The sequence below is a fragment of the Cupressus sempervirens genome, chromosome 5, assembly GCF_028749045.1.
Source record: "Cupressus sempervirens isolate cs-2001-9-10 chromosome 5, ASM2874904v1, whole genome shotgun sequence".
Lineage (NCBI taxonomy): Eukaryota > Viridiplantae > Streptophyta > Pinopsida > Cupressales > Cupressaceae > Cupressus > Cupressus sempervirens.
The window spans coordinates 1,046,628,169-1,046,655,843 of record NC_143122.1 but is presented as its reverse complement, the minus strand read 5'-3'; the positions used below and the strand labels follow the sequence as shown (position 1 = coordinate 1,046,655,843).

The 27,675-nt window shown below is 35.3% G+C and overlaps 1 pseudogene; it reads left to right on the top strand.

Moving 5' to 3' along the window:
- Positions 1-1,757: 1,757 nt before the first annotated feature.
- Positions 1,758-27,675, top strand: LOC149559525 (glutamate receptor 2.9-like; annotated as a pseudogene).

Sequence of the window (27,675 nt, the reverse complement as noted above, 5' to 3'; positions counted from 1 at the left end):
TTTTTGATATCAAATTCCAACTTAAACAAAAATTTCAGATGACTAATTTAGGTATCTTACATTACTTCTTAGGTATGAAAATTTTCCAAACTCCTAAGGGTATCTTTCTTTCTCAAAGCAAGTATGCTTATGATCTTTTAGAAAAATTTAAGATGAATGACTCTAACCATGTTTCAATTCCATGTGAATTAGGTACTAAATTAATGAATGATATGAATACTCCTTTTGTTGATGAAACTTTGTATAGACAGTTGGTAGGAAGTTTAAATTATTTAACTCTTACTAGACCTGATATTGCTTATAGTGTTGGTTTAGTTTCTCGATTTATGTCTAAACCTCAACAAACTCATTTTAAAGTTGCTAAACACATCTTAAGGTACATTAAAGGAACTATTAATATGGGATTATTTTATGATGCAAATTCTGAATTTATTTTACATGGCTATAATGACTCCGATCTAGGTGGAGATCCCAATGATGGGAAGTCCACTTGTGGTTATTGTTTCTTTATTGGTTCAGGTGCAATTTCTTGGAAAAGTAAAAAAGAACACTCTATTTCCCTTTGCTCAACTGAAGCTGAATACAAAGGTTGTACCAATGCAGCTAAGGAAGCTTTATGGATTAGAAGACTTCTTGATGATTTGGGTCTACCTCAACAATCACCTACACCTTTACATTGTGACAATCAAAGTGCTATTGCCTTGACAAAGAATCCAGTTTTTCATGCACGAACCAAACATATTTCACTTCAACATCACTTCATTCGAGAACAAGTTGAAGATAAGCAAATTACTCTTCTTTATTGTAAAGGAGAAGATCAAGTGGCTGATATTTTAGCCAAACCACTTTCTAAAGAGAGATTTCAGTTCCATTGTAAAAATTTGGGCTTACAACCCGCTGATGTCAACTCCCCAAGTAAAGATTAAGGGGGGGTGTTAGAAAGGTTAATCTTTCCTTGGATGTATTAATTGGGATATTCCAAGGATCCCTAAATGTAGTTTTTCCTATTGTAAACATGTGGAGGACATGTCATTGTTTGTCCTTTATTCCACACGTAAGGACAACTCTTTTTTATTCCTTTATTTATTTTATCCTCCTTAAGAGGATTGTGACACTTTGCACACACCTATTATGAATGTGGCATTCATAGAAATGGGAGTTACAAATGCAACTCCTTTCTCATCTCTATATAAGAGATGCTCCTCCTTCTTTCTTCTTCACTCTTATCACTTGATGTTATTGTATTGAGTTACTTTTGCTCCAACACACTCTCTCTCTCTTCTCTAGGCATTTGCCTTCATTCATAATACTCACAAGGAGTTTTCTTTGCTTTCCCCTTATAAATCCTTGTCTCCATTGTTGAACCATCTTGGTGTATGCTCTTGGATTTTGCTTATCTCATGGTAACATTGTTTCAGACTTAACTTACTTGGATTATTTCTCGTTCCTTGCTCAATATTATCATTTCTTACAGACGCAAACAAAAAGTAAACAATGAAAACCATTGACTGCAAAATTATAATACATGAATTATTTTAAACTTGGTCAGTTTTATTATTATTTCTTTGTTGATAGAGTCAAGTATTCTTAAATTTCCACGACATTTCTAAGTCTTTGGTGAAGTAGGTATAGAAAGACTTCCAAAAAGTTTGAATATATCTATATAGATACAATCATGAATATATATAGAGAGATAGATAGATATGATGAACAAGAGCGTGGTGTAGAGTAGAGTTAGAAGGAAGGGATTGGAGATGATGAAAAGAGTGCACATATTTCAAGTTATGGGCATTTTAATGGCTGCAAGTTTAGAAGTTGCAGTTCAGAAAGAGAGTGTGAATGTAGGGGTGATAGTGGATTCAACTTCATGGCCAGGAAAGATAGCAAAAACTGCCATGAAGTTAGCAGTAGATGATGTGAATGAATCTCAAATACTCAATGGCACTGAATTGTGTCTTCTCTTGAAAGAGGCAAAAACACCGCTTGAAAGCACTTCTGTAGGTACTTTGATTTAAGAATGGTTATTCAGACTTTATATATGACATCTTAGAAGTTTCTTTGTTTCTCTTTGATTCATATAAATATTTTATTTTTCAAATTACTAGTTTTTCTTTTTTACAGTTAGATATAGACTAACCACTAACAGTGAAACAATGAAACCTTTTGATTGATTTTTATTTATTTATTTGATCTCCTTTGTATTTTGAATAATGTTCATAATTGCTAATAAGAAAATGATGAAATCTTTTATTGAAAGAGTTTTGTTTCATCTCATTAGTAGTTTAAGTATTGTGATATTGCTATTAATATTTAAGTGTGCAGTTTTAGAGTCAAACCCATTGACCTATAACAATATCACAATTTGACTTGTTGTATAAATTGTTTCCTAAGTTTAAGTATTGTCTATAATTACTAACGGTAAAATGATGAAATCTTTAATTGAATTATAGTTTAAATAATGTTCAGAATTATTAATAGTCAAACAGTAAATCTTTCATTGAAAGAGTTTTCTTTGATCTTTATGGTAGTTTTTCATTGAATACGATCTTTCAATCTTTTTAAGAGAGCTCATATTTGATATATGTCATTCGATTTTTATTAATCTTTCTATTATAGATTTTAATACTAATTTATCTAAATTTTAGTCATAGAATTCAATAATATATTCTTTTATGAGTCATTTCAATTCACTAGTCATAAAATGTCCAAAACATACTTATTTGAAAAAATGTATTACATATATAATTAATAAAATAATTCTTCATGTAAAACTTCAGAACTTTGAAATTTTCTTGTAATGTTTTTATCTTTTTTTGATGAAGAAGAAGATCATAAAAATATTGATGATGTGGGTTTCGGGTGGGGTCCTCTCATACATACTCTAGTGTGCATGGTAAACTAGGGTTTAGGTCCCCCTTCACACCTTCCCATTCTCCTACTATTATTGCCACCTATTGATCTTTATTTCTAATAGTGTTGAAGTGGACATTGATTCTATATGAAATTTAAAGTTATGATTGCATATGCTCCTATTTTTTTTCCATATGTTTGATTTTATTTCCATTCAAACACATATCTAATTATTTTACATGTGACATGCTTTTATGGGTGAGTGTAGCTATTGATCTTCTAACACACACTACCAACAATGAAGTAGTGGCATTGATAGAAGCAGAAGCATCCAAAACCCAACCTTTTTTATTAGATCTCAGAGAGGCAACCAAAATTCCAATTCTCTCACTCTCCATCACAAGTCCTACCCACTGTTGGTCTGACTTTTTGTGCAATAGAAGTTTTTGTTAAATTATAGAAAAGTTAGAAATTTTATTTGAAACATAGGTTTTCTGGGTAATCCATCCAAAAAAAAAAAACTCATGAAAACCCTACGTTCTATCTGTTCATAAACTTTCGGGCGCGAAACTTTTAAATTTTCAAATGAGAAGAATATTCTATCCATTTTATTTTTTGTTTCCCTAAGATTCCCTTTTTCTCAATCGTTCTAACCATCAGATCCAAGTAGATCTACCACTATCGTTCCTCGCTATGAAAATTGCATGCTTTTTAAGACATGCGAGGTAGCGAATGCTGAGTTTTTTACAAGGTGGGACCGCAAAGTGAAGATACGGTGGTCAAACATTGGTTTTTTGAATGATTTATTATGCAGGTACACGTCGCGACTACCATCCAAACAGGAAAGGGGACCCAGTAAAATATCTGAAAATAGAGCCGGTATGATGATTTTTTTGACGCTTCGCCACCTCACTATCAGAAAAATTAGACACTTCACCATTAGCGAAGTAGTGAGGTCCCATAGAGTCTGAAGGGGTGGTGACGTTACATTCTTCCAGTGCCTCGACTTCACCAGGTGGCATGACAAGTCATAAATGCCATTGTCAGAAGCAGTTTAAGTAACATCAATTATTATCTTCTGCACCTTGCATTTTTTGGTACGAAATTCTTCAAAATGTTGGAGCTCGCTACCTCGCTATCAGAAAAATTAGATACTTCACCGTTAGTGAAGTAGCGAGGCCCTGTAAAAAAGAAAGATCAGCGGCAACCTTTGGTGATGTGGAATGATACTTAGGATTACAATAATTTTTTTATAGGTGCCAGCTATGCAGAGATCTTTGTTTTCATTAATGCCTTTCTGTCCGAATGAGCAAAGAGATCCTAAATGTTAGCTTGGAATGGAATCAATGGTCCTCGCTACCTCGCTATGCACAATTGCATGTTCTTTAAGCCATGCGACATAGCAAGTATGAATCAGAAGACCCCGCGTAGTTTCCTCACCCTTGATTGAGTATGTGATCAATGGCTGTCACTTTCTCGCTATGAAGAGTTGCAAGGGAGATAATTATAGCGACATAGTGAATAGGTCGCACTGCCTTCTTTCTGAGCAAACCTAGTGGCATATCATTTGATTGATTCTGAATCAGATCGACGGTTGTCGCTGCTTCGCTATGGTAAGATGCTTGTTTTTTATGCATAACAAAGTAGCAACATGCTCACACGTGTCCTCAGATGTCAATGGGTCCAGATACAAGAGCCATCAAGGAAAGAATGATATACATGGTAAGTTCTCATTGGGTAAAGTGACTGACATGTCAAATGCAACTCCTAGTTGTTCTTTTCGTATCACATGATCGTAGGATCTTTAAAGATCAACGACGCAGTTTTAAACACAAAATTTAGTGCCACTCCTTGTATTAATTAGAAATGAAAGCATCGTTCATGAGAAAAACAGAGTATAATACAGAGAGTTTTCATTAGTTTCATCTCACGCGAGTAAAGATTTGAAGCCATTCTTGTGCAGAAGCAATTACTGAAGGAAAGTGTGCCAAAGCCTAGTAGAAATTGTGAAGTTGTCTGTTCGTGGAAAGTTTGCGGAAATACAGAGGAAAACAAAGACAAAATTCAAGTAAGTAATACTACCATAATACTCGTAGGCTTTCCAATTCTATGAAAAATAAGTCCAAGATGCCTCCAAAGAAGGGATTTTCAAGTGCAGTAAATTATTTGGATAGGAATGTGCATGATGATTTGCTTGAGTTGCTTCCTAAATCTACTATAGAGACAACACAAGTTAAAGGTTAACCTCATTGAACCCTATGCTAAGGGTAGCTGATGGACTTTATGGTAAGGGTAATTGGGTTCAAGATGCTCAAACTTCTCAAACTGGTTTGAGTCTATTCAAAAAATGGTTCGCAGAGAGGAAATTATATGCCCCTCATGCCAATATATGGAATTTTGACCTTGGAAAGCTTGTTGTTCCCAGTGTGTTTATGGATTATGACCTGCTTGAAACTGTAGCGAAAAGCTATGATCCAACCACTAAGGTAGTGAGAAAAATGGATGGTGAGGTTTTAATTACCATCAGTCCAGAAGAAATTAGGAAGGTTTTCAATCTGGGACCTCTCACCATGTATCATGTGCCCATTAATTTGATAGAGTTAGAAAAAGAATATATGTCCAAAAGGGATATAGTTAGACAAGGTGCATTGAAAGCCCACATAGGCAAGATTGGAAATCTACCAACAATAACATCATCTTCTAAAGAACCTTTCAAGAAATCATGCTTTAATGCAAGGGTAGTAGAAATATACAGGACCCTGTGCAGAGTTTTTGGAGAGGGTGAAGAAGATTTTATTCCAGTGAGCTTCATGTATATGATCACCCAAATCTCTTCTTTTGGTGTAGAAATAATTTTTGATTTTACATCTTACCTGGCTAATGAGATTCACAATGGATTGGTGTGAATTACAAAGGGCAAGGTGGAAAAGGTCTGGGGTCAGTACTCCCTATTGATGCATATGTTCCTTTTTAAGGGGGCTACATATTTTGCAAAAGAAATGGTTTTAAATAGGGAACAAGAGGGGGAGGCACTACCAGTTCAATTGTGGAGTGTAGACATGACTTGGGAGGCAGAAAATGCTATTTTTGTTAGATTTGATAGGCGTTTTGCTTCTAAACAAAGATGCCTCATATTGAGTGACAATCCCAGAATTCCTAAGGCATTAATGCATCTTGTTAGGCCTATGGATAGACCCCATAGTTTAAAAGTGTCACATAATTGGGTAGATATCATCCCATATCTAGTCTCAACTGTCATTAGGGTCTATGGTTTCAAAGGGACACCCCATGTACTACCCTATCAGGTACCTTTAAAGGTAGGAGTAGCTGAATTTTTATGGCAGTTGGGAGGAGTGGAGGAAACCTTTTTGCACAAAAGAGGAACAGGATCAATTTTTCCTACTTGCACTATAGCTCATCAGTTTGTAATCACCAAAGAAGGATGGATCTTCCTCTACAAATTTTTGGATCGGTATAAGATGGCAGTATCTCATGCTCATTTTTGTGACACAGAAGACTTCTTTAATTTTGCTCTTAGACATAGAATCAAGCTTCATCCAAGTCAGCATGAGTTTTATTTCCTTGAAGATATAATAAGGAATGAATATGCTCTCTAGGAATGGGAAAAAAAGAAAGAAAAATGGAGAGTCTATTCAAAAGTTTTGGTATTCATTAATTGTTTTGACAAAGATTACAGTCCTCTTAATAATGCTGCAAATAATGCAGATAGGATAAATAAACTCATGAGTACATTTTCAGAAATAATGGAGGTAATGAACGAAAAGAAACAACATTTTATTGATTCTTTTCTAGATAAAGCCAGAGAAGTTATGAGGAAATTGGGTTTCACCCCTAACATAGTAGTAGGTCCACTGGTTGTCTGAAAGAGGACAGGATATACTGTTATTCGGGAGCAGATGCCCATTGTTAACAAAGGAAAAATAGGTAATTGAATCTACTAATATTGTCCTTGAAGAAAGACCCCCTAAACCTTCTCCCAAAAGAAGAAAAATAATAAGGGAAGAAGAATCCCATGATGAAGGTTACTCACCTTCCCAAACTCCAATAAGAATTGAGGAAGAGCAACTCACCAATGAGCAAATTGAACAAATGGGGTCGCAAGGAGGAGTTTTTGTGACTCAAGCTAAAATTGATGAAGGGAACCCCCAGGAGCCTCATGTGCCAAGTTTTGAATTGACTATAGTAGATTTCAGAGGAAGGGAATTAGACCTAGTTTTGGAGCAGGCTAGTTAGCAATTTTTGTTTGATAACAGTTTTGTTAAATCTAGGGCTTTTCATCAGTTTGCATGGAGGGCAAACATGCACATTTTTGAACAAAGGTGTAGGGATTTGAAAGTAGAACATCCAAAAATGGATGAAGCCTCCATTTAGAATCAAATAAAAGAACAAATGATACAGGAATTCCAAAATATAACCCCTGACAAGGGTAGATAGATGGTGAAAAATGCAAATATTTTATTATTGCCCAATTGGGATATTGCTGATGCATTAATTTTTAATTCTGTATCAAATAATTTAGGATTACAGGATCTAGATAAAAGGGAATTCTTAGGGACAACATTCAGTAATGACCAAGCTGCCCTTGTTATGTGGTCATTAAGAAGAGGATCCAGGACTACTCCATTACAGCCTGATGATTCAGGACTAACAAGGAATATCATTGTGAGGAGGATCGCTGATACTTCAAATGTATAGGTAGCCTACATGAATGTGGACTATTCTAAATTTTCCTTGGCCACTACAGAGAGAGAAGAAAAGGAAATGACTGATTTACAGAATAAGTATGAAATAGTGGTGGATGCCTACGATCAAGAAGTAAAAAAGAGAATTGAGCTGGAAAATAGGGTATCTCAATTGGAGAAGATACTTGGGAAAAGAAAAGTGGGAGAGTCCAGTGTGCCTAGAATTATGTACCCTCCATAGTCATTTGTTGGATCAACCCCTATCTTTGAAATACCGAACACCCCTGAAAGGCCACAATTCTATACTGCAGAAGAATTTGAAGAAGAAAAAATAAAGTTGCATGAGTTGCAGATAAAAGTGAGAAATCAATATGAAGAAAAGTTAAAGCAGGGTGTAATATATTTGAGGGATAAAATACAATGGTCAACTTTTTATGATCAATTGACAAGAATTATAACCTTTTTGGATGAGTTCAATAAAGAAAAGGATAGACTGACTTCTCTTGCGCAGAAATGGAGGGGAAGAAACAATGATATTACAATCATATGTATATCTACAGTCCAAATGCCTTATCACCAAGTTGAGAAGATTTTTGATTTGTTAAATAAGCTAGAGAATTTTGGTGATGAAAGAGATTCTTTATAGAGAAGATTAACACTCTATTTTTCCAAATATATTGCTGAAAAATTCACCCTATTTTCTTGTGCTTTAGAATCGGTTGATACATTAAAGGTAAAGGAAAAATGGAACAGGGAGATAAATGAGTTATTCAATGAAAGAATAATAAACATTATGAGTGAGGCCGGCCACTGGTTTTGGGCAAATACAAGTGAAGAGCTGGTAAAAATACAGTTGTTTTATACTGCTATGAAGAAAGAATTTGATGATTTAGAAGAAAGTGCCAATTCTTTAATAAAGATACAAAGAGAAGCTCTAAGTTTTGATTGGCCAGAGGATGATGTTTTTAATTAATGGAAAAATCAGTTTCTAGAACAAATATCAGAAGATGATGAGGAAGAAGGTGAAAAAGTAACAATCACCCCCGAATTTAATACTAAGGACACAGAAACTCCCTAGGCTGAAGTAAATTTAGAGATAACTGAAGACAACACATCACTTTCAAACCTCATGGCTACTTACTCCGAGGATGAAGATAGATTGAAAGATCAGATTGTTTTATTTGTATCTCAACAAATAAGAAGCATAATAGAAAGGGACCCACCAAGAAATGTTTGTTGTAATTAACCTTTCCGTTATTTTGTTCCTATCTTTAGAAGGACACCTGTCATTTGTTTAGCCTGAAGCTTGTTGCATCTCACACTATTTAAGTGAGATCCCAAGGCTAAAGAAGGGTCCAAATTATTTTCTTCTAAGTATTGTGCTTAGTCTAGTTTTTGGTCCAAATTTTGAAGGCAAGTTTGTAATGTGTTTCTCTGTCAAGTTTTTTCTGAAAATACATGAAGATAGAATGAATTGTGTTTATTTCTAAAGGCTATTCTGAGTTTATTGTAAAAGATGTACCATTTTCAAAGGAAATGAATACAAACTATGAACTATCCCCATATTAGTTCTTTTTGAATTTTGTCTCCTGCTCAATACTTAGCTATCTTGATGTTGTATGAGTAAAAGCCTGTGCAATTGAATGCAATCTAGTTAGGTTGTATATCCATCTATCATTGCTGTTAATTCAATGGATTAAGTAAAAGCTTTGATGAATGTGATAAGATTCCTTAAGTATTGAAAAGGATTTTGAATGATAAATTCTGATAAGAATTGCTGATACAATTTGTTGTAAGGCAACAAAATAGATCTTAGATTTTGCTATAGACTCTGAAACCCCAATGGATTAGGCACTGACCAAGTTATTTCAGCTGAAAGAGAAGTATCTTACAAATGGTTGTTCAAATACATCATCAAATCAAATTTTACTTTTATTTCCTGTAGATCTTCAAAGTTGGCCAGCACTTGTCTGCATGAAATCTTTTTAGCTTTAGTTAGCCATTGTTGTTGAAAACGTCTGCAGATCTATAGAAGAGTTCTTGGCCATATCTATTTATGGGATGTGTTTGGCAAGATTAGTAAGAATTATATATATTTGAGGATTTTGAAATGAGAATTAGAATAAAACTAAGAATAATCCTCATATAGTCGTTTCATATTTGAACCATCCCTGGGTATACCCACCCTGGTTTTGTAGAGCCAAAAGAGTAGAAAACCATTTGTGGTTTTGTTGAAGTTGGGTCCAAATACCTTACATATGCAATTGTTGATAAGAATAGGCTAGTCTTTAGATTGTGTATGTACTATCATTCTGGTATTAAAATTTTTGTCGCTTAGTAGTTTTAGTAGTTTTTAAAACACCAATAAAATGATGACTCTGTTGGGGATTGTCCAACACCTCTGTGAAATGTACTGCTTTTTCTTTGGTCCTGTTGTGTACACGTGTGTCATGTAATCTATATCTTACCTGTGGTTATAAGGGAATCTTTTAGTGTCAAACTTTGAAAATTTAAAGAAGATTGAGCCCAAGTACCATTGCTACACACTGATGTATCCAGCCTATCCAAGTGTCTTATCTATACAAGCAAGAGTTGCAGTCTTACGACATCAGTGATTGGTCTGTTTGTGCTGTATATTTTCCTATTTGAGTGTCAATATCTCTTTATTAGCTAAAAGTCTTATTATATTTTTCCCGAAATAGGGTGGCAACTCAGTCAAGGTTTTGAAGCTAGTGCTTATTGAAATAAAAAGGTAAATATGGCTGAAAAATGGAAAAATACAAGAGCTTACATAAGAGCCAATCCAGATGTATCAATGTATACTGATTTACCCCAAGGTGGTAGAAAGAACCAAAATAAGAAAAAAATAGATCCAAATCCCACTTGGAAACCCAGAGGTAATGCATCCGTCAATTCCTGTTATCAACCAGTAATAGGAAGAGAGTCTTCTTCACTTAGCTCTAAATCCGAAACTACAAGACTCTTAGGAGGCATTTTCAGTACCCCAATACCAGATGAGAGAATTTTTCAAGACAAGGATGTATCTACTATAGGAATTGCTTCACTAAGACCAGATCATGTAGCCGATGTAAATTATAGGCTAGGATTAGGAGTTCATTTGATAATCCTTTTAATCCCAGGGCAACCCCATATGTAGAACCAAACCTAATAGATCTGGATGACCTTGCTGATTCTGAGGCAACTTCTGCAGATCCTAAAGAAGTGCACTCTGAGATAGAATTTTTGAAGAAATGGATTGCTGAGGAAGAAGCTAAATGCATGCGTCTTGAAAAGGAAAAGGAGTAGGCCACCTTAGATGCCATAATAGAAAGAGATACTCTGTTAAGAAGGATGGCTGCTTTGAAAGAGCAAAATAAAAAATTAGAAGAGAATACCATGACTCTCCATAAGGATGTTTTTGGAGATATTGATAATCTGAGAGCTAAAGTGCAAGAACAGGAGAAACACCTAAGTCAAAGGAAAGAACCAGTTATTGCTCAAGTTCAAGCCTATAAACCTGTTCAAGTTGATCCTATAGAGCCCACTGCAAAAGCTCCAGATAAAGGGAAAGGCAAGGCTATAGGAATCCAAATAAACGAGCCTCAAGCTATACCAAGCAAACCTATACAACCCTCCATGACGAAGTTAGATCTAGATCTTGAGAAGGCTTGAAAAGAGAGGGAAGATCTAGCAAAAGGGCTTGAGAAGGTCAAGAATGAAGCTCAAGGTGCAGAAACTAGAAGGAAAATCCAATTCATAAAGTCTAATTCTGCATTAGCTTCATGGCCCAATCTGTCTATCCCACCTATAAATACCGTACTAGTTAGTGCTCCCATTATTTCAACTCATGGAATGCCCCAATTTGCCCCTACCCCATCCTCAAATGTTGGCACCCAAGTCCCATTTGTCCCACCACAACAGTCCCAAGCTACTCCCCTGAGTCAAGCTAATATAGCTAGCACCTCAAATGTTCCTATTTTCTAGAAGAAACCTATATACCTTGAAAAGTACAGACAGATATCATTTGCTAGTATTCCTGGTGCCCCCCATCCCATATCTTTTGATTTAAGGGATAAAGTGGTTAAGTTTTCTGAAAATAATGATGTTACTAGTGAAGAAAATTCGAGGACTTTCATTGACATGTTGAATTATTATGAAGTTGAACATGAAGACATGGTAATGAAATTGTTTGTGCATTCATTAACAAAGGATGCAAGGGATTGGTTCAGAAGGTTGCCTGATGATAGTATTACCTCATGGAGTGATATGGAAAAGTTGTTTAAAGAGCAGTATGGAGACAATACCAATGCAGGATTCATGTTGAATGAGTTCAACAATATCAAGAAGAATCCAAATGAGTCCACATTTGATTTCAATGTGAGATTCCAAAAGGGTATGTACAAACTTTTTCAATTTATGAGGTTAAATGAAGATGTCTTTCTTACAACTTATTTCAATGCTTTTGATAGAAAAATGGCTTATCAATTGAGGGATAAAGATCCTAAGACTTTGAGAGATGCCTATCGAGTTGCTATAAATATAGAGAATAATAGAAAGGCATATGGCAAAGTAGGTAGAAGGGATGATCCTAAGCTTTTTAATGCTAGAAATAATAATAAAAGGGAGGGTGACAAAACTCCTATAGGAAAAAAGCCCAAAGAACCTACTATAGGCCAGGTTTTAGAAATGCTCAAGAAGATGAATCCCACTAGTTTTAATAAGCCAAATATTGCTGAAAGACCCCCTGTAAATAACAACAATTTCAATAGACAGCCTAGGATGCAGAATTACCCCTATACCACTTAGTGGAAAGATGGTAAACTAGTTCCTAACCAAACCCAAAATGTGAAGGACAAGGGTACTCCAGACCCTCTGCAAAGGAACATTGTAAATATGAATGATGATGTACCATGGTGCATTATATGCCAATCACCTCATTCTGCTGATTATTGTTCTGTTGCTCAGTCATTTACCCAAGCCCAAGAAGTGCAAGCTGAAGAAGAAATTGAAGATAAGAGCCATGATGATATAAGCTACAATATGGTGAGCATGTATGATGATTTGATAAATTCTGATTCAGAAGAACCTGAAAATGATGCCACTAGCCAAAGAATTGCTTACCTGCTACATCATCAGCAAGTACTCTCAGATGATGAAGGGTATGATGCAGATAAGGTATGTAGTACATTTTTTGATGTGGGTCTCACAAGAGGAAATTGACAGAATTACAGCCGAAATGATTTCACAAGTTCATAGCAATTATAATTTGAGAAATAAAGCAATAAGAAATGATGCAGGAAAGCCATCTAGTGTCTTCATCAAGGACATCACTCATAAGATAAATGACCAAGACAAGAAAGTCCATGTAGACATGCCTAAAATCAAGGAGAAAAAGGGTTAAAAATGGGAACCAAAGAAGAAGGTTCAATTTCAGGTAAACGAAGCAACAAAACCAGTTGTGCAACCGAAGAAATCAGAACTAGATGTTGTAAAGCAAAATGTGGTGCCTACTGCCCAAAAGACTCCAACTCCAGGTACTATTGTAAAAACTACTATGGTTGAACCTATTGATATGATATCCATGTTATCTCAAATTATTGTAAAAGTGCCCCTGTCTGAACTTTTTAGAATTGAAGAACATAAGAATAAGGCTTTGTCATGGTTAGGTGGAATAGCAAACAATAATATTATTGTTGACCAAACTATGCCCCAACAGGCCCCATTAGTAATAGAGGATAGTGGTATCATATCCCAGATTCCTCAAATGTTCCTAGATGATTCCTCAATGGCATTCATAGAAGATATTGATCCTTTTTTCCTTAGTCTAATCATAAAAGGGAAGACCCTAAAAAATTGCATGATAGACTCAGGAGCTTCCAACACTATAATGCCTTTCAAGGTAATGGAAGCCTTAGGATTGAAGGTAGACACCAAGCAAGGCAAATGCAGAGGGATGGATGCTAGAGAAGTCCCAGTCATAGGTACTATAAATGCCCTTCCATTTAGATTAGCTGCGTATCCTGAAGTAGAATTAACCATGTTTGTCCTTGTGGTAGATGTACCTCCACATTACGGAATGTTACTCTCTAGAAAATTGAGTGCTGCCATGGGGGGAAGCCTACACTGTGATCTAACTTATGCCACTTTCCATATAGGGGACAAAGTTGTTAGGGTAAATAGGGAACCAAGGGTTAACCACATCTTAGGTGAAGAAATTGACAAAGATACCACTTGTTTCCTAGATACTAGGATTAATGCTTTCAGGGCTGAATTAATTATTCAAGAAGTTGAAAATTTACCTGCTATCATCGAAAATGAGGTTGAATTTTGCATGAATTCACCAAAATTATGTACAATGTTCTTTGATGGGGCTAGTTCTAAAGAGGCTGCAGGGGCAGGTGTAGTCTTCGTGTCCCCTAAAAATAATACTTTTAGGTATTCATTCACCTTGAAATTTGCCTACACTAATAATATTGCAGAGTATGAAGCATTGCTGCTAGGGCTCAAAGTTGCTATACATCATAAGATTAAGAAATTATATGTCATAGGGGATTCTGAACTAATTATTTCTCAGATCAAAGGAACCTATTCATCAAAAAATAGGAGACTAAAACAATATAGAAATGCAGTCTAGGATCAGATAGAATTCTTTGATGCATTTGGGATCGCATGGAGAGATAGAACACAAAATAAGATGGCTGATCTGTTGGCCAATGTAGCCATCAAGCCAAAAGAAATATCATTTGCAGGAATCTCCTAGATTGAGGTGCAAAACAGGCCTTCCATACCTGACAACATTGAAAATTGGCAAGTTTTTGAAGATGATAGGGATATTACAAATTTTGTGTTAAATGAAGACAAGTATCATGGTTAGGAGATGGATTGTAGTGGACTGATTGAAACCATAAATGGGAAGGAAACCATTTTTGGTCATGAAATAATGCAATTAAAAACAAATAAGATGCCAAAGGGGTTAGTAGTCTTGGAAAATATTTTTGATAATCAAGACAGAGTGAAATCCGGAGTAAATGACCCCAAACCCCAGGAGTTAGAAGAAATAAACTTGGGTACTGATGAAGTTCCTAAAAGGGTTTATATTGGTCAACATTTGCTTGTTGAAATCAGGAAAATATTGATTGACCTACTTAGAAAATACAGACATGGTTTTGCTTGGTCATATGATGACCTTAAGGCTTACATGGAGGATCTTTTCCAGCATGTCATACCATTGAAGGAAAATGTAAAACCGTTTAGGCAAAAATAGAGACCAATCAATCCTACCCTTGCCCCAAAAATGCAAGAAGAACTGGCAAAATTGAGAGATGGTGGAATAATCAAACCAATCAGGCATTCCACCTAGGTTTCAAACCTGGTTCCTGTTAGGAAGAAGAATGGAGATATTAGGCTTTGTGTTGATTTTAGAAATTTAACATTGCATCTCTGAAAGACAATTATGGCTTACCCAATATGGAAGCCATGTTACAACAAGTGACTGGCTCTGAATTGATGTCAATGATGGATGGCTTTTCTAGATATAATCAAGTTCTAGTAAAAGAAAGTGAACAGTTCAAGACAGCCTTCACAACCCCTTGGGGAACATATGTGTATGTGAGGATGCCTTTTGGCTTGATTAATGCAGGAGCTACTTTCCAAAGAGCCATGGATGTAGCATTTCATGATTATATTGACAAATTTATGGTTATGTACCAGGATGATCTTATAGCATATTCTAACAAGGCTGAAGATCACTGCAAACACTTGGAAAAAATCTTTATAAAAGCCCTGGAATATGGGGTATCTTTAAACCCAAAGAAATGCACATTCGAGGTCACAGAAGGAAAGTTATTAGGACACATAGTGTTTAAGGATGGGGTAAAAATAGATCCTGAGAGGGTAGTAGCTATTGATAAAGTGCCCAAACCAAAAAATGTGAAAGGAATTCAGTCCTTTTTTGGCCAAGTCAATTTTCTGAAGAGATTTGTTACAAATTTTGCTGAAATCAGTAGACCCATCTCAAAGATGCTCAAAAAAGGAGCTGTTATAGATTGGAACGGTCAACCCTCACAAGCATTCCAAGATATAAAAACTGCAATAAAGAATGCTCTAGTATTGAGGACCCCAGATTATGCAAAGCCCATGCATATTTTCTCTTTTGCATCATTCCATACTATAGCTGCAATCTTATTACAGAAAAATCAAGAAGGATATGAGCAGCCTATTACCTTTTTTAGCAAGTCCCTATAGCCTGCTGAATTGAAGTATGAAATAAATGAAAAGAAAGCATATTCTTTTGTAAAGGCTGTAAAAGCTTTCAAAAGTTATTTGGTGGGTGCTATTGTTGTCGCTTTTGTACCTAGTGCTGCAGTCAAGGATATATTCTCTCAGCAGGAAGTGTCAGGCAGGAGATGTAGATGGATCAATAGAATCCAGGAATTTAACATTGATATACAAATAAAAAAATTAGTAAGAGGTCAAGGTTTGGCCAAACTCATGGCTCAAACTAATCTAGAGGCAAATCAGATAAATCTGGTAAATGATGATCTCAGAATTGACTTATGCGACATGGACCACTATGATTGGTACACCAATGTCATATATTATTTGCAACATATGGAAGCTCCTCCTCATCTTCCTGACAATGAAAAAAGGAATACTAAATTGCAAGCCATCAGGTACATAATTGTCCAAAATAACTTATGGTGGAGAAATTTTGAGGGAATCCTATTGAAATGTGTGGATAAAGAAAAGGCAATAGAAGTTTTGAAAGAAATGCATGCTGGAGTATGGGGAGGACACTACATGCCCAAAACTACTACACATAAGATAATAAGGGCTAGATTCTAGTGGCCTTCTCTATTCAAGGATGCTCAAGTTATGGTTAGAAAATGTGATCCTTGTCAGAGGTTTGCTGGAAAGCTGAAATTCTTAGGAAATACTCCATTGAGACCAGTTGAGACTCAAGAACCTTTTCAAAAATGGGGTCTGGAATTCATAGGAGATATTTTCCCCAAGTCTAGCACTGGCTATTCTTGGATTCTGGTTGCTATTGATTACTTTACAAAGTGGGTGGAGGCTATCCCCACAAGAAATGTGACAAGTAAAGTGGTAAATAATTTCCCGTTGAATAATATTATATCTAGGTTTGGATGTCCATAGAGAATTGTCACAGATAATGCTATGTGTTTCAGATATGAGGAGTTCATCAAATTTTGTGAAAAATATGGAATGACAAGATCATCATCTGCTCCATATCATCCACAAGGGAATGGACAAGCTGAGTCCACAAATAAGAGCCTGTTGAAGGTCATTAAGATAACCTTGGATGATAATAAAAAGGCATGGGATTCCAAGTTACAGTTGGCAATATGGGCTGACAGAGTAACTATAAAGAAAGCAATTGGTGTAGCTCCATTTGATTTAGTGTATAGAATTCAAGCCAGAATGCCTCAGAACAACTTGATGGGACTATACAATTACATCTAGTTATATGATGAAGATACTACAGATGAAATGCAAGAAAGAATGGATGAATTGGTAGGATTGATCGAAACCAGAAGAGCAGCATATTTGAGGAACCAAAAGTTGCAATTGCAAGTCAAAACACTTTATGACAAAAGAACTGTAAGCAGAAAATTTGAAAATGGAGACCTAGTCTTGATGTGGAATGCCAGAATTGAAGATAAAGGAAAACATGGCAAATTTGATCCTATTTGGTTAGGCCCATATCTGATTGAGAATAGTTGGGGTGAAGATTCTTATATAATCAAAGATATATCTGACAATATTCTTGAATTGCCAGTTCATGGACAGTTCTTGAAGAGGTATTTCTCTTGAAAAATACTTATTTTCTTCCATGAACAATAGTTTTAGGGTTCCTGTCATTTTTCTTTCTCTGTAAATCCTTGTAAGTATCCTTGTGCAATCTGGTTCCTTGTTTTTTGTGTGTTACTTTGTGCTCTCTGAAGAAGTTGTCATCTTGCCAAATGTGTGGTCTGCTCTCCCATAGATTCTCAAATTCTTGTATAGACTTAGGTAGTCTATCATCCCCAGACAGAGCCACTGTTGGTCTGACATTTTGTGCAACAGAAGTTTTTGTTAAATTATAGAAAAGTCAAAAAATTAATTTGAAACATAGGTTTTCTGGGTAATCCATCCAAAAAAAAAAAAACTCAAGAAAACCCTACGTTCTATCTATTCATAAACTGTTGGGTGTGAAACTTTTAAATTTTCAAATGAGAAGAATATTCTGTCCATTTTATTTTTTGTTTCCCCAAGATTCCCTTTTTCTCAATCATTCTAACCATCAGATCCAAGTAGATCTACCACTATCGTTACCTCGCTATGAAAAATTGCATGCTTTTTTAAGCCATGCGAGGTAGCGAGTGCTGAGTTTTTTACAAGGCGAGACTGCAAAGTGAAGATATGGTGGTCGGACATTCATTTTTTGAATGATTTATTGTGCAGGTACACATCGCAACTACCATCCAAACAGGAAAGGGGACCCAGTAAAATATCTAAAAATAGAGCCGAAATGATGATTTTTCTGATGCTTCTCCACCTCACTATCAAAAAAATTAGACACTTCGCCATTAGCGAAGTAGAGAGGTCCTGTAAAGTCTGAAGGGGTGGTGACATTACATTTTGACGGTGCCTCGACTTCACCAGGTGGCGTGACAAGTCATAAATGCCATTGTCAGAAGTAGTTTAAGTAATAACAATTATTATCTTCTGCCCCTTGCATTTTTTGGTACGGAATTCTTCAAAAAGTCGGAGCTCACTACCTCGCTATCGAAAAAATTAGATACTTCACCGTTAGCGAAGTAGCGAGGCCCCGTAAAAAAGAAAGATCGATGGCGACCTTTGGTGACATGGAATGATACTTAGGATTACAATAAATTTTTTACAGGTGCCAGCTTTGCAGAGATCTTTGTTTTCATTAATGCCTTTCTATCCAAATGAGCAAAGAGATCCTGAACGTCAGCTTGGAACAGAATAAACAGTCCTCGCTACCTCGCTATGCACAATTGCATGTTCTTTAAGCCATGCGACATAGCGAGTATGAATTAGAAGACCTCATGCAGTTTCCTCACCCTTGATTGAATATGTGATCAACGGATGTCGCTTTCTCACTATGAAGAGTTGCAAGGGAGATAATTATAGCGACATAGTGAATAGGGCCCACCGCCTTCTTTCTGAGCAAACCTAGTGGCATATCATTTGATTGATTTCGAATCAGATCGACGGTTGTTGCTACTTCGCTACGGTAAGATGCTTATTTTTTATGCATAACAAAGTAGCGACATGCTGACATGTGTCCTCAGATGTCAATGGGTCTAGATACAAGCACCATCAAAAAAAGAATGATATACGTGGTAAGTTCTCATTGGGTAAAGTGACTGACATGTCAAATGCAACTCCTAGTTGTTCTTTCCGTATCACATGATCGTAGGATCTTTAAAGATCGACGGTGCAATTTTAAACACAAAATGTAGTGCCACTCCTTGTATTAATTAGACATGAAAGCATCGTCCGTGAGAAAAATAGAGTATAATACAAAGAGTTTTCATCAGTTTCATCTCACACGAGCAAAGATTTGAAGCCATTCTTGTGCAGAAGCAATTACTGAAGGAAAGTGTGCCAAAGCCTGGTAGAAATTATGAAGTTGTCTGTTCGTGGAAAGTTTGCAGAAATACAGAGGAAAACAAAGATAAAATTCAAGTAAGTAATACTACCATAATCCTCGTAGGCTTTCCAGTTCTATGAAAAATAAGTCCAAGATGCCTCCAAAGAAGGGATTTTTAGGTGCAGTAAATTATTTGGATAGGAATGTGCATAATGATTTGCTTGAGTTGCTTCCTGAATCTACTACAGAGACAACACAAGTTAAGAGGTTAACCTCATTGAACCCTAGGCTAAGGGTAGCTGATGGACTTTATGATAAGGGTAATTGGGTTCAGGATGCTCATACTTCTCAAACTGGTTTGAGTCTGTTCAAAAAATGGTTCGCAGAGAGGAAATTATATGCCCCTCATGCTAATATATGGAATTTTGACCTTGGAAAGCTTGTTGTTCCCAGTGTGTTTATGGATTATGACCTGCTTGAAACTGTAGCGAAAAGCTATGATCCAACCAATAAGGTAGTGAGAAGAATGGATGGTGAGGTTTTAATTACCATTAGTCTAGAAGAAATTAGGAAGGTTTTCAATCTGGGACCTCTCACCATGTATCATGTGCCCATTAATTTGATAGAGTTAGAAAGAGAATATATGTCCAAAAGGGATATAGTTAGAAAGGGTGCATTGAAAGCCCACATAGGCAAGATTGGAAATCTACCAACAATAACATCATCTTCTAAAGAACCTTTCAAGAAATCATGCTTTAATGCCAGGGCAGTAGAAATATACAGGACCCTGTGCAGAGTTTTCAGAGAGGGTGAAGAAGATTTTATTCCAGTGAGCTTCATGTATATGATTACCCAAATCTCTTCTTTCAGTGTAGAAATAATTTTTGATTTTGCATCTTACTTGGCTAATGAGATTCACAATGGATTGGTGGGAATTGCAAAGGGCAAGGTGGAAAAGGTCTGGGGTCAGTACTCCCTATTGATGCATATGTTCCTTTTTAAGGGGGCTACATATTTCACTAAAGAAATGGTTTTAAATAGGGAACAAGAGGGGGAGGCACTACCAGTTCAATTGTGGAGTGCAGACATGACTTGGGAGGTAGAAAATGCTAGTTTTGTTAGATTTGATAGGCATTTTGCTTCTAAACTAAGATGCCTCATATTGAGTGACAATCCCAGAATTCCTAAGGCATTAATGCATCTTGTTAGGCCTATGGATAGACCCCATAGTTTAAAAGTGTCACATAATTGGGGAGATATCATCCCATATCCAGTGTCAACTATCATTAGGGTCTATAATTTCAAATGGAGACCCCATGTACTACCCTATCAGGTACCTTTAAAGGTAGGAGTAGCTGAATTTTTATGGCAGTTGGGAGGAGTGGAGGAAACCTTTTTGCTCAAAAGAGGAACAGGATCAATTTTTCCTACTTGCACTATAGCTCATCAGTTTGTAATCACTAAAGAAGTATGGATATTCGTCTAAAAATTTTTGGATCGGTATAAGATGGCAATATCTCATGCTCATTTTTGTGACACAGAAGACTTTTTTAATTCTGCTCTTAGACATAGAATCAAGCTTCATCCAAGTCAGCATGAGTTTTATTTCCCTGAAGATATAATAAGGAATGAATATTCTCTCCAGGAACAAGAAATAAAGAAAGAGAAATGGAGAGTCTATTCAAAAGTTTTGGAATTCATTAATTGTTTTGACAAAGATTACAGTCCTCTTAATAATGCTGCAAATAATGCAGATAGGATAAATAAACTCATGAGTGCATTTTCAGAAATAATGGAGGTAATGAATGAAAAGAAACAACATTTTATTGATTCTTTTCCAGATAAAGCCAGAGAAGTTATGAGGAAATTGGGTTTCACCCCTAACATAGGAGTAGGTCCACTAGTTGTCCGAAAGAGGATAGGATATACTGTTATTCGAGAGCAAATGCCCATTGTTAACAAAGAAAAATAGGTAATTGAATCTACTAATATTGTCCTTGAAGAAAGACCCCCTGAATTTTCTCCCAAAAGAATAAAAATAATAAGGGAAGAAGAATCCCATGATGAAGGTTACTCACCTTCCGAAACTCCAATAAGAATTGAGGAAGAGCATCTCACCAATGAGCAAATTGAACAAATGGGGTCGCAAGGAGGAGTGTTTGTCACTCAAGAAGAAATTGATGAAGGGAACCCCCAGGAGCCTCCTATGCCAAGTTTTGAATTTTCTATAGCAGATTTTAGAGGAAGGGAATTAAACCCAGTTTTGGAGCAGGCCAGTCAGCAATTTTTGTCTGATAACAGTTTTGTTAAATCTAGGGCTTTTCATCAATTTGCATGGAGGGAAAACATGCACATTTTTGAAAAAAAGGTGTAGGTATTTGAAAGCAGAACATCTAGAAATGGATGAAGCCTCCATTCAGAATCAAATAAAAGAACAGATGATACAGGAATTCCAAAATATAACCCCTGACGAGGGTAGACAGATCGTGAAAAATGCATATATTTTATTATTGCCCAATTGGGATATTGTTGATGCATTAATTTTTAATTTTGTATCAAATAATTTAGGATTACAGGATCTAGATAAAAAGGAATTCTTAGGGACAACCTTCAGTAATGATCAAGTTGCCCTTGCTATGTGGTCATTAAGAAGAGGATCCAGGACTACTCCATTACAGCCTGATGATTCAGGACTAACAGGGAATATCATTGTGAGGAGGGTTGTTGATACTTCAAATGTATAGATAGCCTACATGAATGTGGACTATTCTAAATTTGTCTTGGCCACTGCAGAGAGAGAAGAAAAGGAAATGACTGATTTATAGAATAAGTATGAAATAGTGGTGGATGCCTACAATCAGGAAGTAAACAAGAGAATTGAGTTGGAAAATAGGGTATCTCAATTGGAGAAGATACTTGGGAAAAGAAAGGTGGGAGAGTCCAGTGTGCCTAGAATTATGTACCCTCTACAGTCATTTTTTGGATCAACCCCTATCATTGAAATACCCAACACTCCTGAAAGGCCACAATTCTATACTGCAGAGGAATTTGAAGAAGAAAAAATAAAGTTGCATGAGTTGCGGATAAAAGTGAGAAATCAATATGAAGAAAAGATAAAGAAGGGTATAATATATTTGAGGGATAAAATACAATGGTCAACTTTTTATGATTAGTTGACAAGAATTATAACCTTTTTGGATGAGTTGAATAAAGAAAAGGATAGACTGACTTCTCTTGCGCAGAAATGGAGGAAAAGAAACAATGATATTACAATCATATGTATATCTGTAGTCCAAATGCCTTATTGCCAAGTTGAGAAGATTTTTGATTTGTTAAATAAGCTAGAGAATTTTGGTGATGAAAGAGATTGTTTACAGAGAAGATTAACACTCTGTTTTTCCAAATATATTGCTGAAAAATTCACCCTATTTTCTTGTGCTTTAGAATCTGTTGATACATTAAAGGTAAAGGATAAATGGAATAGGGAGATAGATGAGTTATTCAATGAAAGAATAATAAACATTATGAGTGAGGCTGGCCACTGGTTCTGGGCAAATACAAGTGAAGAGCTGGTAAAAATACAGTTGTTTTATACTGGTATGAAGAAAGAATTTGATGATTTAGAAGAAAGTGCCAATTCTTTAATAAAGATACAAAGAGAAGCTCTAAGTTTTGATTGGCCAGAGGATGATGATTTTAACAAATGGAAAAATTAGTTTCTAGAACAAATATCAGAAGATGATGAGGAAGAAGGTGAAAAAGTAACAATCACCCCCGAAGTTAATACTGAGGACACAGAAACTCCCCAGGCTGAAGTAAATTTACAGATAACTGAAGACAACACATCACTTTCAAACCTCATGGCTACTTACTCCGAGGATGAAGATTTATTGAAAGATCAAATTGTTTTATTTTTATCTCAATAAATAAGAAGCATAATAGAAAGGGACCCACCAAGAAATGTTTGTTGTAATTAACCTTTCTGTTATTTTTTTCCTATCTTTAGAAGGACACCTGTCATTTGTTTAGCCTGAAGCTTGTTGCATCTCATACTATTTAAGTGAGATCCCAAGGCTAAAGAAGGGTCTGAATTCTTTTCTTCTAAGTATTGTGGTTAGTCTAGTTTTTGGTCCAAATTTTGAAGGCAAGTTTGTAATGTGTTTCTCTGTCAAGTTTTTTCTGAAAATACATGAAGATAGAATGAACTGTGTTTATTTATGAAGGCTATTCTGAGTTTATTGTAAAAAATGTACCATTTTCAAAGGAAATGAATACAAACTATGAACTGTCCCCATATTAGTTCTTTCTGAATTTTGTCTCATGCTCAATACTTAGCTATCTTGATGTTGTATGAGTAAAAGCCTATGCAATTGAATGGAATCTAGTTAGGTTGTATATCCATCTATCATTGTTGTTAATTCAATGGATTAAGTAAAAGCTTTGATGAATGTGATAAGATTCCTTAAGTATTGAAAAAGATTTTGAATGATAAATTCTTATAAGAATTGCTGATACAATTTGTTGTAAGGCAACAAATTAGATCTTAGATTTTTCTATAGACTCTGAAACCCCAATGGATTAGGCACTGATCAAGTTATTTCAGCTGAAAGAGAAGTATCTTACAAATGGTTGTTCAAATACATCATCAAATCAAATTTTACTTTTATTTCCTGTAGATCTTCAAAGTTGGCCAGCACTTGTCTGCATGATATTTTTTAGCTTCAGTTAGCCATTGTTGTTGAAAACGTCTGTAGATCTATAGAAGAGTTCTTGGCCATATCTGTTTATGGGATGTGTTTGGCAAGATTAGTAAGAATTATATATATTTGAGGATTTTGAAATGAGAATCAGAATAAAACTAAGAATAATCCTCATATAGTCGTTTCATATTTGAACCATCCCTGGGTATACCCACCCTGGTTTTGTAGAGCCAAAAGAGTAGAAAACCATTTGTGGTTTTGTTGAAGTTTACTTCCAAATACCTTTCATATGCAATTGTTGATAAGAATAGGCTAGTCTTTAGATTGTTTATGTACTGTCATTCTGGTATTAAGCTTTTTGTCGCTTAGTAGTTTTAGTACTTTTTAAAACACCAACACCCACTCCCATCATAAGTTTCCATATTTTGTTCGCATGTCACACACTCTTACCATTCAAATGAAAGCCATTGCAACCTTGATTAAGCATTATGGTTGGAGAAGCATTGTAGTTCTTTACTTAGATAATTACTTTGGTTTAGTAGCCATGCCCTCGTTGCATGATGCTCTTCAAGATCTTGACATTGAAATTTCGTATACCTCAATTATTTCTTCAACTGCACATAGACCAAAGATAAGGGAAGAGCTTCATAAACTCAAGGAAATAGAACCAAGAGTTTATGTTTTTCATGCACCTTTTTCTCTAGCCATGAATGTTTTCATGGAGGCCCAGGAAATGGGAATGATGGATTCTAGTTATGTGTGGATCACAACCCAAGGATTTACTAGTCTTTGGGATTATGCACTAAATTCTTCTACAATCTCATCTATGCAAGGTCTCCTTGGGATTAAAACCCATATCCCAAATTCTAAAAAGTTGAAGGATTTCACTCAAAGGTGGGAACAACGATTTAGGCTTGATAACCCCAACACAAAAAATATTGAGTTGAATTCATATGGTTTATTAGCTTATGATACAGTGCTTACGATAGCTCAAGCAATTGGAAAGATGGAAATGACTGCAAGTTTAAGTTTTATGACACCTTCAACTAGTCTTGGAACAATTGAAAATGCTACAATCAAAGTATTTCAAGAAGGAAGAAACCTTTTGCAAGAAATCATCTTAGCAGATTTCGATGGTTTAAGTGAACGTGTTAAGTTCCATGATGGGGAAATGCATGGGTCTAGTTATGAGATAGTGAATGTTGTGGGAAAAAGCTATCAAATAGTTGGGTATTGGTCATTTAATTCATCAAAGTTGTTCAAAAATCCATCTTTTTGTGATGAAGGGCTTTGAGCTATGATTTTTCCATGTGGATCTTTCATAGTCCCTCGTGGTTGGGAAATACCAAATAGACGAAGGATTGCAGTTCCTAGAAAAGTTGGTTGGGAGGAATTTGTTAATGTGTCATTGGATCCAACAAGTCATGCAACTACCATCACTGGGTTCTCCATTAGCGTATTTCAGGCAGTTGTGGAAATTGTTGACCCTCAATTGATGTATGATTTCATTCCATACCCTAAGAGAAATACTTATTCAGACAATTACTTTTATGAAGAAATCATCATGCAAGTGTATCTTAAGGTGTGTTTTTCTTTCAATCTTAAATATTTCAAAAATACAAGAGATTCTAGTAATTCAAAACTTAATCCTATTTAGACTACTAAAATCATGATTTAGAGTTTAGTACCTAGTTATATGGTGAGATTTTAATAGCATCTTTTGCAATATGTAATGGATCTTATATTATAAAACATATTGTTTAAATTAAGAATTGATCCTATACTGTTCATTATGATTAAATTGAGAATTGAGCTTCTAACCTTCTTTTCCTATTTTAGATGTCATTTTGAAGAGAATTAGAGAATTACCAATCACTATTTGAACACAATTTTTCTTTTCTTGGCTTTCATAGAAATATGATGCAGTTGTGGGCGATGTTACTATTACTGCAAATCGAAGTAAAATTGTGGATTTCACACAACCATATACAGAAACGGGTTTAGTGATGGTGGCTCCCACTACCATAAAGGAGGAAGCCAACAATGCTTGGACATTCCTACAACCATTTACTCTATCACTATGGGCAACAAAAATTGTGTTTCTTATATATACTGGACTAGTGGTGTGGTTCCTAGAACATAAAATAAATCTCGACTTTAGGGGAAGTCCCCTAACCCAAGTAGTGACTCTATTTTGGTATCACATCTATCATTTTTTTCTTACTTATCTCTTTTATTTCTCTATATTTATATTTACTTTTTAGTATAACTAAATTTCATTTTAATTCTTTTAGGTTTGCGTTCTTGGCTATGTTTTATGCCCATAGTAAGAATTTCCTTTCTCCTAAAATTTTACATTTAGACACTTGCTTAAATAACATTCACTATTTTTTTTACTTGTAAATGGTACACATTAAGCATTTATTTTCTATTTAGTATTGAAGATCGAACAAGCTTAAAGAACAAACATTAGGTTTTTACATGTAAATAACACATACTAGAAGCATCCCTTTTCTATTTAATGTAAGCTAAATTAGCAAATATTAAGCTCCAACTTGTTAGTTTCAAAAAAATTAATCATTGAATTTTTAAGTGGTTCCTCTCAAGTCATTCTATATTTCTAACAAGACCCATCTATTGGTTTCCTTTTATATAAATAATTCAAGCCTACCAATGAATGTATCATATCGAAAAAACTAAAATGATTTTTGATATATCTTTATTTTTATAATACTCATTTTCTATTTTTGATTAATGTGTACATATTTCATTTTGCAGGAGAGAGTATCCATAATAGTTTGAGTCGACTAGTTCTTGTAGCTTGGCTATTTGTAGCATTTGTTTTAACATCAAGCTATATAGCTAATCTTGCTTCAAGATTGACTGCTCAACAAATAACACCAATTATAGATGTATTTGGTAACTAGAAATTGGGCTATCGTAGTTCATATGTTGGGAGCTTTGTAACTCATGATTCAGGAGTGGCCAATATAAATCTAGAACCATATTCATCACGAAAGGCATATAAGGAGGCTCTGTCAAAAGGTGCAAAGAATGAAGGAGTGGAAGCCATTTTAGATGAAATCCCATTTGTTCATACCTTTCTTTTTATTGAATGTGGCTATTCGATGGTGGGCAATACATATCAAAGTGGTGGCTTTGGATTTGTGAGTTTACTTTAATATATGTGTGTGCACATTTTTCTATTTTGGATGTATAATTAGTGTTTAACTATTGTGATTTTTTTTAGGTTTTTCACAAAGGATCTCCTTTGGTGAAAGAATTTTCTATGGGGATTTTAAACCTATCAGAAAGTGATAAGTTTGAAGAGCTTAAATCTACATATTTTAATGATACACTCAAAACGTGTCCTGATCCATCACAAGATTTGAGAAGATTGGATGTTGGAAGCTTTTGGGGATTGTATCTCATTGCAGGAACAATATCATCTATGTCTTTAATTTTTTTCTTTTCACAAGCTTATTACTCAAGGAAAAATATTAGGATGTTCAAATCTATCAAATATTTTACAAAGTATGTATATCAAGAGAAAGTTTCACCACAGATTTTCTCATTGGAAATTCTACTAGAGAAGAATAGCTCTTCAAATACAAAGGAGGGTTTAGGTGAACATTATAAATTAGATGTGAGTGTTTTAAATTATACAAGAAAAAATGTGATGACTCAAACTTCCTCATTTGCAAATCACAAGATAATAGATGAGATCTCATCTAGACAAATCCATGGAGGAGAAAAAGCTACCATGAGTTGCTCTCTAGACATAGCCATTACAAAGTGA